We start from the raw sequence: 14,361 nt of genomic DNA, 5'->3' as shown, positions 1-14,361 counted from the left end.
GGTCCAGGTCCTAATTTGGCGAGCCGTGACAGGTGACCCCTCGCTCTCGAAGGCGTCCATGACCAGCAGCAAGTGTGCGGGCTGCGGCATTTCCACCCCGGTTGTGGGCAATGGTAGCCGGCTAAGCGCATCAGCACAGTTTTCAATGCCTGGTCTGTGGCGGACGACATAATCATAAGCAGATAATGTCAGTGCCCATCTTTGGATGCGGGACGAGGCATTGGTGTTTATACTTGTGCCCTCAGAAAACAATGAAATGAACGGCTTGTGGTCTGTTTCAAGCTCAAACCGAAGCCCAAACAAGTATTGGTGCAGTTTCCTAACCCCATATACGCATGCTAAAGCCTCTTTCTCTACCATACTATAGGTTCTTTCAGCCTTAGACAGACTTCTGGATGTGTATGCAACTGGTTGGAGTTTGCCTGATACATTGGCTTGCTGGAGCACACAACTGACCCCATATGATGAGGCGCTGCAGGCCAGCACTAACTGTTTACATGGGTCATAGTGTACCAGCAATTTATTGGAACATAGCAGGTTCCTGGCCCTCTCAAAGGCTCTGTCTTGAGATTTGTCCCAAATCCAGTCGTTACCCTTTCTCAGCAACATGTGCAAGGGCTCTAACAATGTGCTCAAACTAGGTAGAAAGTTACCGAAATAGTTGAGAAGACCCAGGAATGAACACAGCTCCGTCACACTCTGGTGTTTGGGTGCATTCTTGATGGCCTCTGTCTTCGAGTCCGTAGGTCTGATGCCGTCTACTGCAATCTTTCTCCCAAGGAATACGACTTCTGGTGCCATGAAAACGCACTTGGAGTGTTTTAGCCGGAGTCCTACTCTGTCATATGACATAGAACCTCTTCCAGGTTGTGCAGGTGTTCGGTGGCGTCGCGACCAGTGATCAGGATGTCATCTTGGAATACGACAGTTCTCGGGACGGACTTCAGCAAACTCTCCATGTTTCTCTGAAATATGGCTGCCGCCGAGCGAATTCCAAAAGGGCATCTGTGGTATATAAACAGTCCTTTGTGTGTGTTGATGCACGTCAGTTTTTTTGACGATTCGACCAGGTGCTGTGTTATGTAAGTGGAGGTCAGGTCCAATTTAGTGAACGACTTCCCCCCCGATAGCATTGCAGACAGGTCGTCAGCCTTGGGTAACAGGTACTGATCCTGTATCGAGACTCGGTTGATCGTTACCTTGTAGTCGCCGCAGATCCTGACCGTGCCATCATTTTTCAACACCGGAACAATTAGACTGGCCCATTCGCTGAACTCGACTGGTGATATGATTCCTTCCCGTTGAAATCTGCCCAGTTTGATCTCGACCTTCTCCCTCATCATGTACGGAACCGCCTGAGCCTTATGATGGACGGGTCTTGCATCCGGGCCTAGATGGATTTGCACCTTGTCTCCCGTGAAGTTGCCGATGCCTGGTTCGAACAGCGAGGGAAACTTGCTCAGCATTTGAGCACACAAAGCGTCATCCACTGATGATAAGGCTTTAATATCGTTCCAGTTCCATTTAATTTTCTCAAGCCAACTCCTGCTGAACAACATTGGGCCATTGCCAGGAACGATCCACAATGATAAATCATGCACAGCTCCATCATACGATCCCTTTATTGCTTCCCTGCCAATGACTGGTATGAGCTCTTTGGTGTAGATATGCAGCTTCGCATGGATTGGGCTCAGTTTGGGTCTTTTTGCCTTAGTGTCCCACAGCTTTCTGAAAGCCCTATGGCTCATTATTGACTGACTTCCACCCGTGTCCAATTCCATGGATACTCGAACCCCATTTAATTTAACTTCCAGCATTATCGGAGGACTTTTGGTAAAAGAATGTACCCCATACACTTCTTCATCCTGTACCTCGGGTGAGTTGCCTGTGCCGCTTGATCCACACTGGATCGATCATCCTCAGCCACATGATGTGTCGCAGCACACTTGCTCGATGCTGGGAAAATATCTGTTTTGAGTTTTCGTCCAAGACATGCATGCATGCTAGGCCTTGCTCAGGTCTAGCGATTCAGCAGCCAGCAGCTTTCAAAGGATGACCTCGTGGCCAATGCCAAGCACGAAAAAGTCCCGCAGCATTTCCTCCAATGCAGCTCCGAAGTAGCAAGGCCCAGCGAGCCGTCTCAGGTTGGTGCCAAATTCTGCCACGTCCTGGCCCTCGGAGCGATTGTGTGTATAGAAACGATACCTCGCCATGATGATGATGATTTGCTTCCGTTTAAAGTGTTTCCGAACCAGCGTACACAATTCATCGTAAGTCTTATCCATTGGTTGAGTCGCTGGGAGTAGCTTCTTGATAAGGCCATAAATTTTTGACCCACAAATGATGAGAACCACCCTGCGCTTAATTGGCGGACTGCTAATGTAGTACCCTTGTTTAAGAAGGGAAAAAGGGATAGGCCAATTACAAGCCTGTCAGCCTAACCTCAGTGCTGGGAAAACTATTGGAAAAAATCCTGAAAGACAGGATAAATCTGCATTTGGATAGGCAAGGATTAATTAGGGACAGTCAGCATGGATTTGTTAAGGGAAGATCTTGTCTGACTAACCCGATTGAATTTTTTGAGGAGGTAACCAAGAGGGTCGATGAGGGTAGTGCATACGATGTAGTATATATGGACTTTAGCAAGGCTTTTGATAAGGTCCCGCATGGTAGACTGGTCATGAAGGTTAAAGCCCATGGGATCCAGGGCAAAGTGGAAAGTTGGATCCAAAATCGGCTCGGAGGTAGGAAGCAAAAGGTAATGATTGATGGATGTTTTTGTGACTGGAAGGATGTTTCCAATGGGGTTCCGCAGGGCTCAGTACTGGGTCCCTTGCTTTTTGTGGTGTATATCAACGATTTAGATTTGAATATAGGGAGTATGATTGAGAAGTTTGCAGACGACACTAAAATTGGCTGTGTGGTTGATAATGAAGAGGAAAGTCATGGGCTGCAGGAGGATATCAATCTACTGGTCAGGTGGGCAGAGCAGTGGCAAAGGAGATTTAATTCAGAGAAGTGTGAGGTGATGCACGTGCACGTAGGCCACTTAATAGTGTAGATGAACAAAGGGGCCTTGGAGTGCTTGTCCACAGATCCCTGAAAGTAGTAGGCTAGGTGGATAAGATGGTTAATAAGGCATACAGAATGCTTGCTTTTATTGGCCGAGGCATAGAATATAAGAGCAGGGAGGTTATGCTTAAATTGTATAATACTTTGGTTAGGCCACAGCTGGAGTACTGCGTGCAGTTCTGGTTGCCATATTATAGGAAGGACGTGATTGCACTAGAGAGGTGCAGAGGAGATTTACTAGGATGCTGCCTGGAATGTAGAATCTTAGTTATGAGGATAGATTGGATAGGCTGGGTTTCTTCTCATTGGAACAGAGGAGGTTGAGAAGAGACCTTATAAAGATATACAAAATATTGAGGGGCCTGGACATAGTGGATAGTAAGGGTCTATTGCCATTGGTGGAAGGGTCTATTACGAGGGGACATAGTTTTAAGGTGGTTGGTGGAAGGTTTAGAGGGGATTTGAGGGGAGGGGAGGCTCTTTATGCAGAGGGTTGTGGGGATCTGGAACTCGCTGCCTGGAAGAGTGGTGGATGCAGAAACCCTCACCACTTTTAAGAGATGGTTGGATGGGCACTTGAAGTGCCATAACCAGCAGGGTTACGGACCTAGAGCTGGCAATTAGGATTAGACTGGATGACCTTTTGTTGGACGGTGCAGATATAATGGTAAGTACTGCAGGGAATAGAATACGGCCAGGGTGATCTCTTGGTCTAGTTTCGATTGCCTGGATGGGTTGGAGAGGAATTTTCCCAGATTTATTTTCTCCCCAAATTGGCCTGGGTTTTTAATCTGGTTTTTGCCTCTCCCAGGAGATCACATGGCTCCGGTTGGGGTGGAGTGTACAAGGGGTGGCGCAGTTGTGTGAGGTGGACTGGTCGGGCTGGGTGCTCTTTGCCATTCCGTCATTGTCCATAGGTTTATATGTAATCTTTAGGGCTGCTGATAAAGGGCCGTGCGGCTCTTTGTCGGCCGGCGCGGACATGATGGGCCGAAATGGCCTCCTTCTGCGCTGTAAATTTCTATGTTTCTATGTGAAATCCTCCCAGTCTTCCCCTTCCATGACTCTCTCCAAAATTCCAACAGACATGGTTGCGTGAAAGTTCGTATTTTTAAACTCGTCGCCAATTGTTAAGTATTGAATAACTCCACGAGTGTAAGTACGGTGAGCTAGTTCAGGCATGACCTTACTCAAGTTTATTTATTCTCAAAGTGAGGATTCAACATGGTTGCCAACATTATATACACGGCTTGCACGTGTCTGCCAGTGACCATTAGGACTCCGACAGTCGTGCCCTCCGGTGGCAGGTAAAACCAAGTTAACATACATAACAAACATAAGAACATAAGAAATAGGGATAGAAGTAGGGCATATGGCATCTCGAGCCTGCTCCGCCATTCAATAAGATCATGGCTGATCTGATCATGGACTCAGCTCCACTTCCCTGCCCGTTCCACATAACCCCCTATCGTTTAAGAAACTGTCTATTTCTGTCTTAAATTTATTCAATGTCCCAGCTTCCACAGCTCTCTGAGGCAGCGAATTCCACAGATTTACAACCCTTTGAGAGAAGAAATTTCTCCTCATCTCTGTTTTAAATGGGTGGCCCTTTACTCTAAGATCATGCCCTCAAGTCTCCCCCATCAGTGGAAACATCTTCTCTGCATCCACCTTGTCAAGCCCCCTCAAAATCTTATACGTTTCGATAATATCACCTTTCATTCTTCTGAATTCCAATGAGTAGAGGCCTAACCTACTCAACCTTTCCTCATAAGTCAACCCCCTCATCCCCAGAATCAACCTAGTGAACCTTCTCTGAACTGCCTCCAAAGCAAGTATATCCTTTCGTAAATATGGAAACCAAAACTGCACGCAGTATTCCAGGTGTGGCCTCACCAATACCTGTATAGCTGTAGCAAGACTTCCCTGCTTTTATACTCCATCCCCTTTGCAATAAAGGCCAAGATACCATTGGCCTTCCTGATCACTTGCTGTACCTGCATACTATCTTTTTGTGTTTCATACACAAGTACCCCCAGGTCCTGTTGTACTGCGGCACTTTGCAATCTTTCTCCATTTAAATAATAACTTGCTCTTTGATTTTTTCCTGCCAAAGTGCATGACCTCACACTTTCCAACATTATACTCCATCGGCCAAATGTTTGCCCACTCACATAGCCTGTCTATTTCCTTTTGCAGATTTTTTGTGTCCTCCTCACACATTGCTTTTCCTCCCATCTTTGTATCATCAGCAAACTTGGCTACATTACACTCAGTCCCTTCTTCCAAGTCGTTAATATAGGTTGTAAATAGTTGGGGTCCCAGAACTGATCCCTGCATCACCCCACTAGTTACTGGTTGCCAACCAGAGAATGAACCATTTATCCCAACTCTCTGTTTTCTGTTAGTTAGCCAATCCTCTATCCATGCTAATATATTACCCCCAACCCCGTGAACTTTTATCTTGTGCAGTAACCTTTTATGTGGCACCTTGTCAAATGCCTTCTGGAAGCCCAAATACACCACATCCACTGGTTCCCCTTTATCCACTCTGTTCGTTACACCCTCAAAGAACTCCAGCAAATTTGTCAAACATGACTTTCCCTTCATAAATCTATGCTGACTCTGCCTGACCGAATTTTGCTTTTCCAAATATCCTGCTACTGCTTCTTTAACAATGGACTCCAGCATTTTCCCAACCACAGCTGTTAAGCTAACTGGTCTATAGTTTCCTACTTTTTGTCTGCCTCCTTTTTTAAATAGGGGTGTTACATTTGCAGTTTTCCAATCTGCTGGGACCTCCCCAGAATCCAGGGAATTTTGGTAAATTACAACCAATGCATCCACAATCCCTGCCACTACTTCTCTTAAGACCCTCGGAATGCAAGCCATCAGGTCAAGGGGATTTTTCTGCCTTTAGTCCCATTATCTTACTGAGTACCACCTCCTTAGTGATTGTGATTGTGTTAAGTTTCTCCCCCCCAATAGCCCCTTGGCTATCCACTGTTGGAATATTGTTAGTCTCCTCTACCGTAAAGACTGATACAAAATATTTATTCAGAGTTTCTGCCATCTCCATGTTCCCCATTACTAATTCACCAGTCTTGTCTTCTAATGGGCCAACGTTTACTTTAGCACTATTTTCCTTTTTATACACCTATAGAAGCTCTTGCTATCTGTTTTTATATTTCATGCTAGTTTACTTTCATAGTCTATCTTCTCTTTCTTAATCATTTTTTTTAGTCATTCTTTGCTGGCTTTTAAAAGCCTCCCAGTCTTCTGTCCTCCCACTAGTTTTGACCACATTGTATGCTCTTGTATGTCCTTAATTTCCTTAGTTAGCCACGGATGGCTATCTTTTCTCTTATACCCTTTCCTCTTCACTGGAATATATTTTTCTTGAGAGTTGTGTAATATCTCCTTAAATGTGTAGGGTTCACTGGTTACAATATCAAGCACAGACAGGCATTGGTTTTCATTGATGGAACCGAGCTTAAGTATCAGCTTAAATATGAGCTGTGGCTCAGTGGGTAGCACACTCGCCTCTGAGTCAGAAGGTTGAGAGTTCAAGACACACTCCAGGAACTTGAGCACATAAAAAAAATCTAGGCTGACACTCCAGTGCGGTGCTGAGGGAGTGCTGCACTGTTGGAGGTACCATCTTTCAGATGGTATGTTAAACTGAGGCCCTGTCTGCCCCCTCAGGTGGATGTAAAAGATGGATATATTTATTTGTACTGCCAAAAATGACCACATTGGCTCTCCATTATCACATGACCTATTGCTGATTGGTCCCCTTGGAGGATAAGCCATCCCCTGAATTTTCTCTGAAATATGTAATGGGAACCACCCAGCTCAAGTTCTGACAGACTTTGCAAATTGTAATTCGATCCATTTTGACTTCAGAAGCCATAGAGGATAGATCTCCCAAAAAGCCACCAAGTTCCAGCCAAAGTCCCTTACCCCAGCACAAGTGCTGCCTCTGCCAGCTGAAGTCCATTAACCCAGCATATATGCATCCTTCCCCCAGCGCAAGTACCTTACCACCCCACCCCACCCCTTACCTGCCATAAATGGCGCTTTGTGTATGGGTCACGGTCTGTTAACAGGTTTACTGGGTACGAAGTGAATAGTGACAGTGTCCAACGATGTCCCTTGTAACACACGCACCGAGTTTTCCGAGAAATTGGCTGTGGGTGTAAAGGGGGTTGGAAAAACGTGCTTCATCTTCCCTGAGTTACCTCTCTCCCCTCCCGCTTCCCCATCCCCCCTCCCTCGCATCCCCTCTCCCAACCCCCATGTCTCTCTCCCCCCACCACACCATGACTCTCTCCCCCATCTGTGTCCCTCTCTCTCACCGCCCCCGTGTCTCTCTATACACCCCGCTCTCTCCTTCCTTACCCGTGTCCCTCTCTCTCATCCCCCCACCCCATCTCTCTCTCTCCCCCCCTCCCGTGTCTCTCTCTCTTCCCCCTTCCATATCTCTCTCTCTCTCTCCCCCCACCATGTCCCTCTCCCACCCACCCCCCTCCCGCTGTGTCCCTCTCTCTCACCCCCCTGCCGTGTCCCTCTCTCTCCACGCCTCCCCCACCGTGTCCCTCTCTCCTCCCCCGGACGTGTCCCTCGCTCCCCCCACCGTGTCCCTCTCTCCCCCCACCGTGTCCCTCTCTCCCCCCTTCCCCGCCGTGTCCCTCTCTCCCCCCTCCCCGCCGTGTCCCTCTCTCCCCCCTCCCTGCCATGTCCCTTGTTCTTGCTATTGAGGGAGTGCAGCGAAGGTTCGCCAGACTGATTCCCGGGATGGCAGGACTGACATATGAGGAGAGACTGGATCGACTGGACCTGTATTCACTGGAGTTTAGAAGGATGAAAGGGGATCTCATAGAAACATATAAAATTCTGACGGGACTGGATAGGTTAGATGCAGGAAGAATGTTCCTGATGTTGGGGAAGTCCAGAACCAGGGGACAGAGTCTATGGATAAGGGGTAAGCCATTTGGGACTGAGATGAAGAGAAACTTCTTCACTCAGAGTTGTTAATCTGTGGAATTCCCTACCACAGAAAGTTGATGAGGCCAGTTCGTTAGATATATTCAAGAGCGAGTTAGATATGGTCCTTGCGGCTAAAGGGACCAAGGGGTATGGAGAGAAAGCTGAAAATGGGTATTGAGGTGAATGATCAGCCATGATCTTATTGAATGGTGGTGCAGGCTCGAAGGGCCAAATGGCCTGCTCCTGCACCTATTTTCTATGTTTCTATGTTTCTTTTACCCCCGCCGTGTCTCTCTCTTCCATGTTCCCGTGTCTCTTTCTCTCTTCTCCCCAACCCCCCGTGTCTCTCTTGCCCCCTCACCCGTGTCCTTCTCTCTCTCAACAACCCCCCCACCCCTCGCCCTCAAGTCTGTCTTTACCCCTCTCTCACCTCCCCCCGCCACTGTCCCTTTCTCTTCTGTTCCCCCCCACCCCAACACCCGTGTCTCTCGCTCTCTTCCCCACCCCCCCCACCCGTGTCTCTCACTCTCGTCCCCCCCCCCACCAGTGTCTCTCTGTCCTGTGCCCCCCCCACCCGTGTCTCTCACTCTCCCCCCCTCCCCCCACCCGTGTCTCTCACTCCCCCCCCCTTCCCCCAACCGTGTCTCTCACTGTCCCCCCCTCCCCCCACCCGTGTCTCTCACTGTCCTCTCTCCCCCCCACCCGTGTCTCTCACTGTCCCCCCCTCCCCCCACCCGTGTCTCTCACTGTCCTCTCTCCCCCCCACCCGTGTCTCTCACTGCCCTCCCCCCACCCGTGTCTCTCACTCTCTTCCCCCCTCCCCCCACCCGTGTCTCTCACTCTCTTCCCCCCTCCCCCCACCCGTGTCTCTCACTGTCCTCTCTCCCCCCCACCCGTGTCTCTCACTGCCCTCCCCCCACCCGTGTCTCTCACTCTCTCCCCCCCACCCGTGTCTCTCACTCTCTCCCCCCCACCCGTGTCTCTCACTCTCTTCCCCCCTCCCCCCACCCGTGTCTCTCACTCTCTCCCCCCCACCCGTGTCTCTCACAGGAGCGGCAGCGACAGGTGGGTCAAGTCGGGGCCGGTCCAGTCGTGGGGGGGGGGGGGGGGGCGGAAACAGGAGCGGTGGGGAAGCAGGAGCGGCAGCGACAGGCGGGTCAAGTCGGGTCCGGTCCAGTCGGGGGGGGGGGGGGGCGGAAACAGGAGCGGTGGGGAAGCAGGAGCGGCAGCGACAGGCGGGTCGAGTCGGGTCCGGTCTGGTCGGCGGGGGGGGGGGGGGGAAGCAGGAGCGGGAGTCGGCAGGAAGCAGGAGCTGGCCGTGGGAGGAGCCTTATTCATGCAGCCCCAGTGAGGCCATTCGACCAGGGCTGCGTGCTTCGGGCCCCTGCCACACAGTTTCGGGCACGGAGAGCTACTGCACTTGCGTGCCCACTGTAGCGCGCATGTGCAGAGCTCCCCGCACTGTTTTCGGCGCAGGGTCCTAGCTCCGCCCCCTACAGCTCCTGCTGCGCCGCGCCGAGGGCCAGAGGACCTGGAGGGAGGTGGAGAATACGGAGGGTTTTTTTAGGCGCACTTTGTGGCGCGAAAAACGGGCGCCCAGCTCGGAGGGGCGCCCATTTTTTATCGTGTGGAAACTTGGACCCATTGTAAGGTTACTAAGCTTCAGAAAAACACAGACCATGAACTAAAAATTGATTGATCCAAGCTTTTTGAATTAAGCTAGACAATTAAGGATATTTCAGAAGGCTTTCGACAAGGCCCCACACAAGAGATTAATGTGCAAAGTTAAAGCACATGGGATTGGGGGTAGTGTGCTGACGTGGATTGGGAACTGGTTGGCAGACAGGAAGCAAAAAGTAGGAGTAAATGGGTACTTTTCAGAATGGCAGGCAGTGACTAGTGGGGTGCCGCAAGGTTCTGTGCTGGGGCCCCAGCTGTTTACACTGTACATTAATGATTTAGACGAGGGGATTAAATGTAGTATCCCCAAATTTGCGGATGACACTAAGTTGAGTGGCAGTGTGAGCTGCGAGGAGGATGCTATGAGGCTGCAGAGTGATTTGGATAGGTTAGGTGAGTGGGCAAATGCATGGCAGATGAAGTATAATGTGGATAAATGTGAGGTTATCCACTTTGGTGGTAAAAACAGAGAGACAGACCATTATCTGAATGGTGACAGATTATGAAAAGGGGAGGTGCAACAAGACCTGGGTGTCATGGTACATCAGTCACTGAAAGTTGGCATGCAGTTACAGCAGACGGTCAAGGCGGCAAATGGCATGTTGGCCTTCATAGCGAGGGGATTTGAGTACAGGGGCAGGGAGGTGTTACTACAGTTGTACAGGGCCTTGGTGAGGCCACACCTGGAGTATTGTGTACAGTTTTGGTCTCCTAACTTGAGGAAGGACATTCTTGCTATTGAGGGAGTGCAGCGAAGGTTCACCAGACTGATTCCCGGGATGGCGGGACTGACATATCAAGAAAGACTGGATCAACTGGGCTTGTATTCACTGGAGTTCAGAAGAATGAAAGGGGATCTCATAGAACTGTTTAAAATTCTGATGGGTTTAGACAGGTTAGATGCAGGAAGAATGTTCCCAATGTTGGGGAAGTCCAGAACCAGGGGTCACAGTCTAAGGATAAGGGGTAAGCCATTTAGGAGCGAGATGAGGAGAAACTTCTTCACCCAGAGAGTGATGAACCTGTGGAATTCTCTACCACAGAAAGTTGTTGAGGCCAATTCACTAAATATATTCAAAAAGGAGTTAGATGTAGTCCTTACTACTAAGGGGATCAAGGGGTATGGCGAGAAAGCAGGAATGGGGTACTGAAGTTGCATGTTCAGCCATGAACTCATTGAATAGCAGTGCAGGCTCGAAGAGCCGAATGGCCTACTCCTGCACCTATTTTCTATGTTTCTATTCTGTGTCAAGGACATAAACTGACTTCATGCATAACAAAAATGGAGTTGTTACATGAGGTCTGAACTTGATTGACCAGGGTGGGGAAAACAGCCCACTGGAGACATCGAGTCTGTAAAAAGACCGGACAACAAAGGACCCCATGGAATGCAAATTTTTGGATAGCAGTATTCAGTATAAGGAAATATCTTTTTTATTGTCGACTCCATGTGCAAATTAGTAGCTGTTCAAACTCATCACCAACCAGTTAAACAGATCACCACATCGATAATCGAATCTCAGCCCAGCAGGGAAACTTATTCAAAACCTAGATAAATATGCGAGCAAAAAGCATATCAGCAGAAGGAGGACAGGAAGACAGAAGAAGCAGCAGAAAAGGAACAGAAGCTGCAGAGAACAGCCGGAAGAAGAAACAGCAGGTTACGGAATCAAGGACCATGAATCTCTGGTGATTGTATGTCTAAAGTCAAATTTCTCTCAGCAGTCTAGTCCTGTAGTTTTAGTTGTTTTTTGTTGTGTAATAAAACTGACACTGGGTTAAGCCTAAATTTTGTGCCACGTGTTGTCCTTTCCCACTATAAGTTCTGAGGTCGAAGAATCAGAGTAGAGTGAAAAACAAACACCCTACAATATGATGGCTTAATTATTATTACTGTGGGACAGTTCAAAGTAAACTAAATTGGCCATCCAATGAAATCCTACACAAAAAAACAATACATTTAATTATACATTTCCTGATATTTATGGGCGTCAATCCAAGATTTTCCAACTAGTCTTTCCTATGGGAACTATTGCCAAAAAAGCACAGCAGCTCCTCCTATATTTGGGAAGTAATTGGCTCAGATTTTGCGTTAGAAATAATGGTGAGGCTCTCAGCGCTCGCCATTATTATGGGCTAATAGTTATGATGCTGCAGCCATCATGAGGCGTGGGGCAGGCTTGATAGACCAGCTGGTCTTTACACGCACTCCCTCAGTATTGCACTGGAGTGTCAGTCCAGAGTACGTGCTACCACTGAGCCATGTCTGAACCTAAACAGTGAAACAAGGCATATAGGCCAAGGCTGGAGAAATGTCAATTTAACGCAGATGTAATAAAACATTTATTCACACAAAGACGGAACATCATTTGGAATGATCTTCTGGGCAGTGTAGTGGTAGTAAAAGCTTTAGATTTATTCAAGGTCCAGTTATCTAATGCAATGGGGATAATGTAAGCTTTTCCCAGATGGATGAACTAAGAGTTGACTAGCTTCTATCCTCTACGTTTGCCATCTGATATCTGCATTTAATCCATTTTTGTACACAGGCTGTCAGCTAGCTCTCCACTCACTGCTCTCCAGATGCTGATCTAAATCATTTCAACATAATCTTCTCCAGTCACTTTGATTTGCAGGCATCCAAATTGTTTACTAGCATCAATTTCCATTTATTCAGTCTTTTGGCAGCAACAATGCTAAATTTCACATCTCGTTTTTAAAGAAAATGAAATAATATGAAACATGCGTCCCGCTCAGAGTAAAAAATGGCATAATTTACTAACTAAAATGAAAGTAAAAATGTCAAAGATTGGAAAAAGGGTGCAATAAAAGTGAGACTCTTCAAATCTCAGTGAGACTCACGGTGCTTGATTTAGCTGTGGGGTTTAACGCGAGGGTGGTTAGGTTTGTAATAAGCACCACACTGACACAGCACAGCTGTAAAAGTGCCATCACCTGTTGATTTATGCAACCTATTCCAGTACAAGCTCAGACTGCATCTGCAAATGGTGCTCAAGTTGGAGTCTTTAAATGGTTTTATTTAAGTTCAGCCGCTGCACTCGGTAATATTTTTGGCATTCAGATTTGTAATTTTCCCACAACATTCTGCCATTTTTTTTTTTACCATGATTGACCTGCACAGATGATTGGGGAATACAGATCAATATCTGACTGGGCTTTTTTTCACAATTCGAAGGTTCAGATCCAAGTGAAGTTGGCAGTGCCTTGGGCTAAAGAGATTACTGTGGTGCAGCCTCATTTGAATTCGGTCCTCTTCAGGGTTGATTTATGTGAATTCAGCCCTCGTGTATGATGTTTATCCCTATAAATGTAATTTACTTTCCAGTTGTCAATAGCCACAAACAAGTACTAAAAATGTCATATGAACAGTACATTTTCTTTGTCCCTAACCTTTAGAATCTTTACTCTGCAGATAAGAATTAACTGTGTCATTCCCCTCGACGCTAATATTACAGCTTCTTTGCCACAAAGATCTTGGGCTAGACTTTCCCTAAAGCCCCTCACTGCCTGATTGCCGCCCAGGAACAGCGCTAACGTTCTGTAACTAACGCTGGCGAAAATTTCCATAATTAAGGTAAAAAATATCGCCCGGTGAGAAAATAGATCTTGCACCAATATTCGCGGCGATTAAAGGCAAAACTAGGTGAAACTGGCGGTTCTTACCGGAATGGACGGAAAGTACTTAAAATTTAGTCCGAGGGAGGGGGGAAAACTCAAAAAATATTTTTTCACTTAAACAAAAAATAAAAAGTTATAAAACATTCTCAAGACACTTTTTAACATAATCACTGTTTTAGAATTTTAAAAATAATTTTAAAAACCTTTAACTTACCTTTCTTTGCAGGGTACTCACCTGCCACCCTGTTTCCGGCAGCTTTTCGTGGGCGGTTTCCTCGGCGGTGTGTATGGGTCACCATTAAGGCAAGACTTAAATCCTGGCGATTTTCTCGGCAGTGCATGCAGATGCATGTGGGCGGTTTGCTTCCCGGCGGTCTTTTCAAAATGTGGGCGGTACTCTTTAAAAAAAATAAAAGAGGAAACTTTCGCCGGGCGGTTTTTCATCAAAAAACAGCTGTACCGCTGAGAAAGCCACCGAAAATGAAGGCAAAAGTCTAGTCCCTTAACTTGAAGTACAGCACATGTGACAAGTGTAAAAACCTGGGGTATTTTAAATGTATCTAGCAGGAATCGATAATTCTTATAAACATCTTTGTTTACAAACTGCCTTGAGCCTTGTCAACTTTAATCTTGTAATCTCTTGATCATTCACTCACAGAACCAAGAATCAGATTGCAAGACTGATTTTGATGACAAGGTGATCGGAGATCAACCCCTGCTTTAAAGATGTAAAAGAAAGAAGACTTGTATTTTTTGGTGCCTTTCATGACCACCGGATGTCTCAAAGTGCTTTACAGCCAATTAAGTACTTTTGAAGTGCAGTCACTGTTGTAATGTGGGAAATGTGGCAGCCAATTTATGCACAGCAAACTTCCACAAACAACAACTTGATAATGACCAGATAATCTGTTTGATATGTTGATTGAGGGATGAATATTGGTCAGGACACCGGGGATAACTCCCCTGCTCTTCTTCGAAATA

General features: G+C 47.2%; 1 protein-coding gene across 1 annotated transcript in view; it reads right to left on the bottom strand.

Annotated features, from left to right (window-relative positions):
* Positions 1–7,168, bottom strand: part of LOC139268732 (flavin-containing monooxygenase 5-like) — a 141,965-nt gene extending 134,797 nt beyond the window's left edge. The window contains exon 1 of the mRNA XM_070887362.1: positions 7,137–7,168. The gene's annotated coding sequence lies outside the window, so the exon portion shown is untranslated. The remainder of the gene's footprint in view (positions 1–7,136) is intronic.
* Between the last annotated feature and the right edge of the window lie 7,193 nt (positions 7,169–14,361).

This window comes from Pristiophorus japonicus, chromosome 8, assembly GCF_044704955.1.
Source record: "Pristiophorus japonicus isolate sPriJap1 chromosome 8, sPriJap1.hap1, whole genome shotgun sequence".
NCBI lineage: Eukaryota > Metazoa > Chordata > Chondrichthyes > Pristiophoridae > Pristiophorus > Pristiophorus japonicus.
This window is presented reverse-complemented; position numbering and strand designations above follow the sequence as displayed.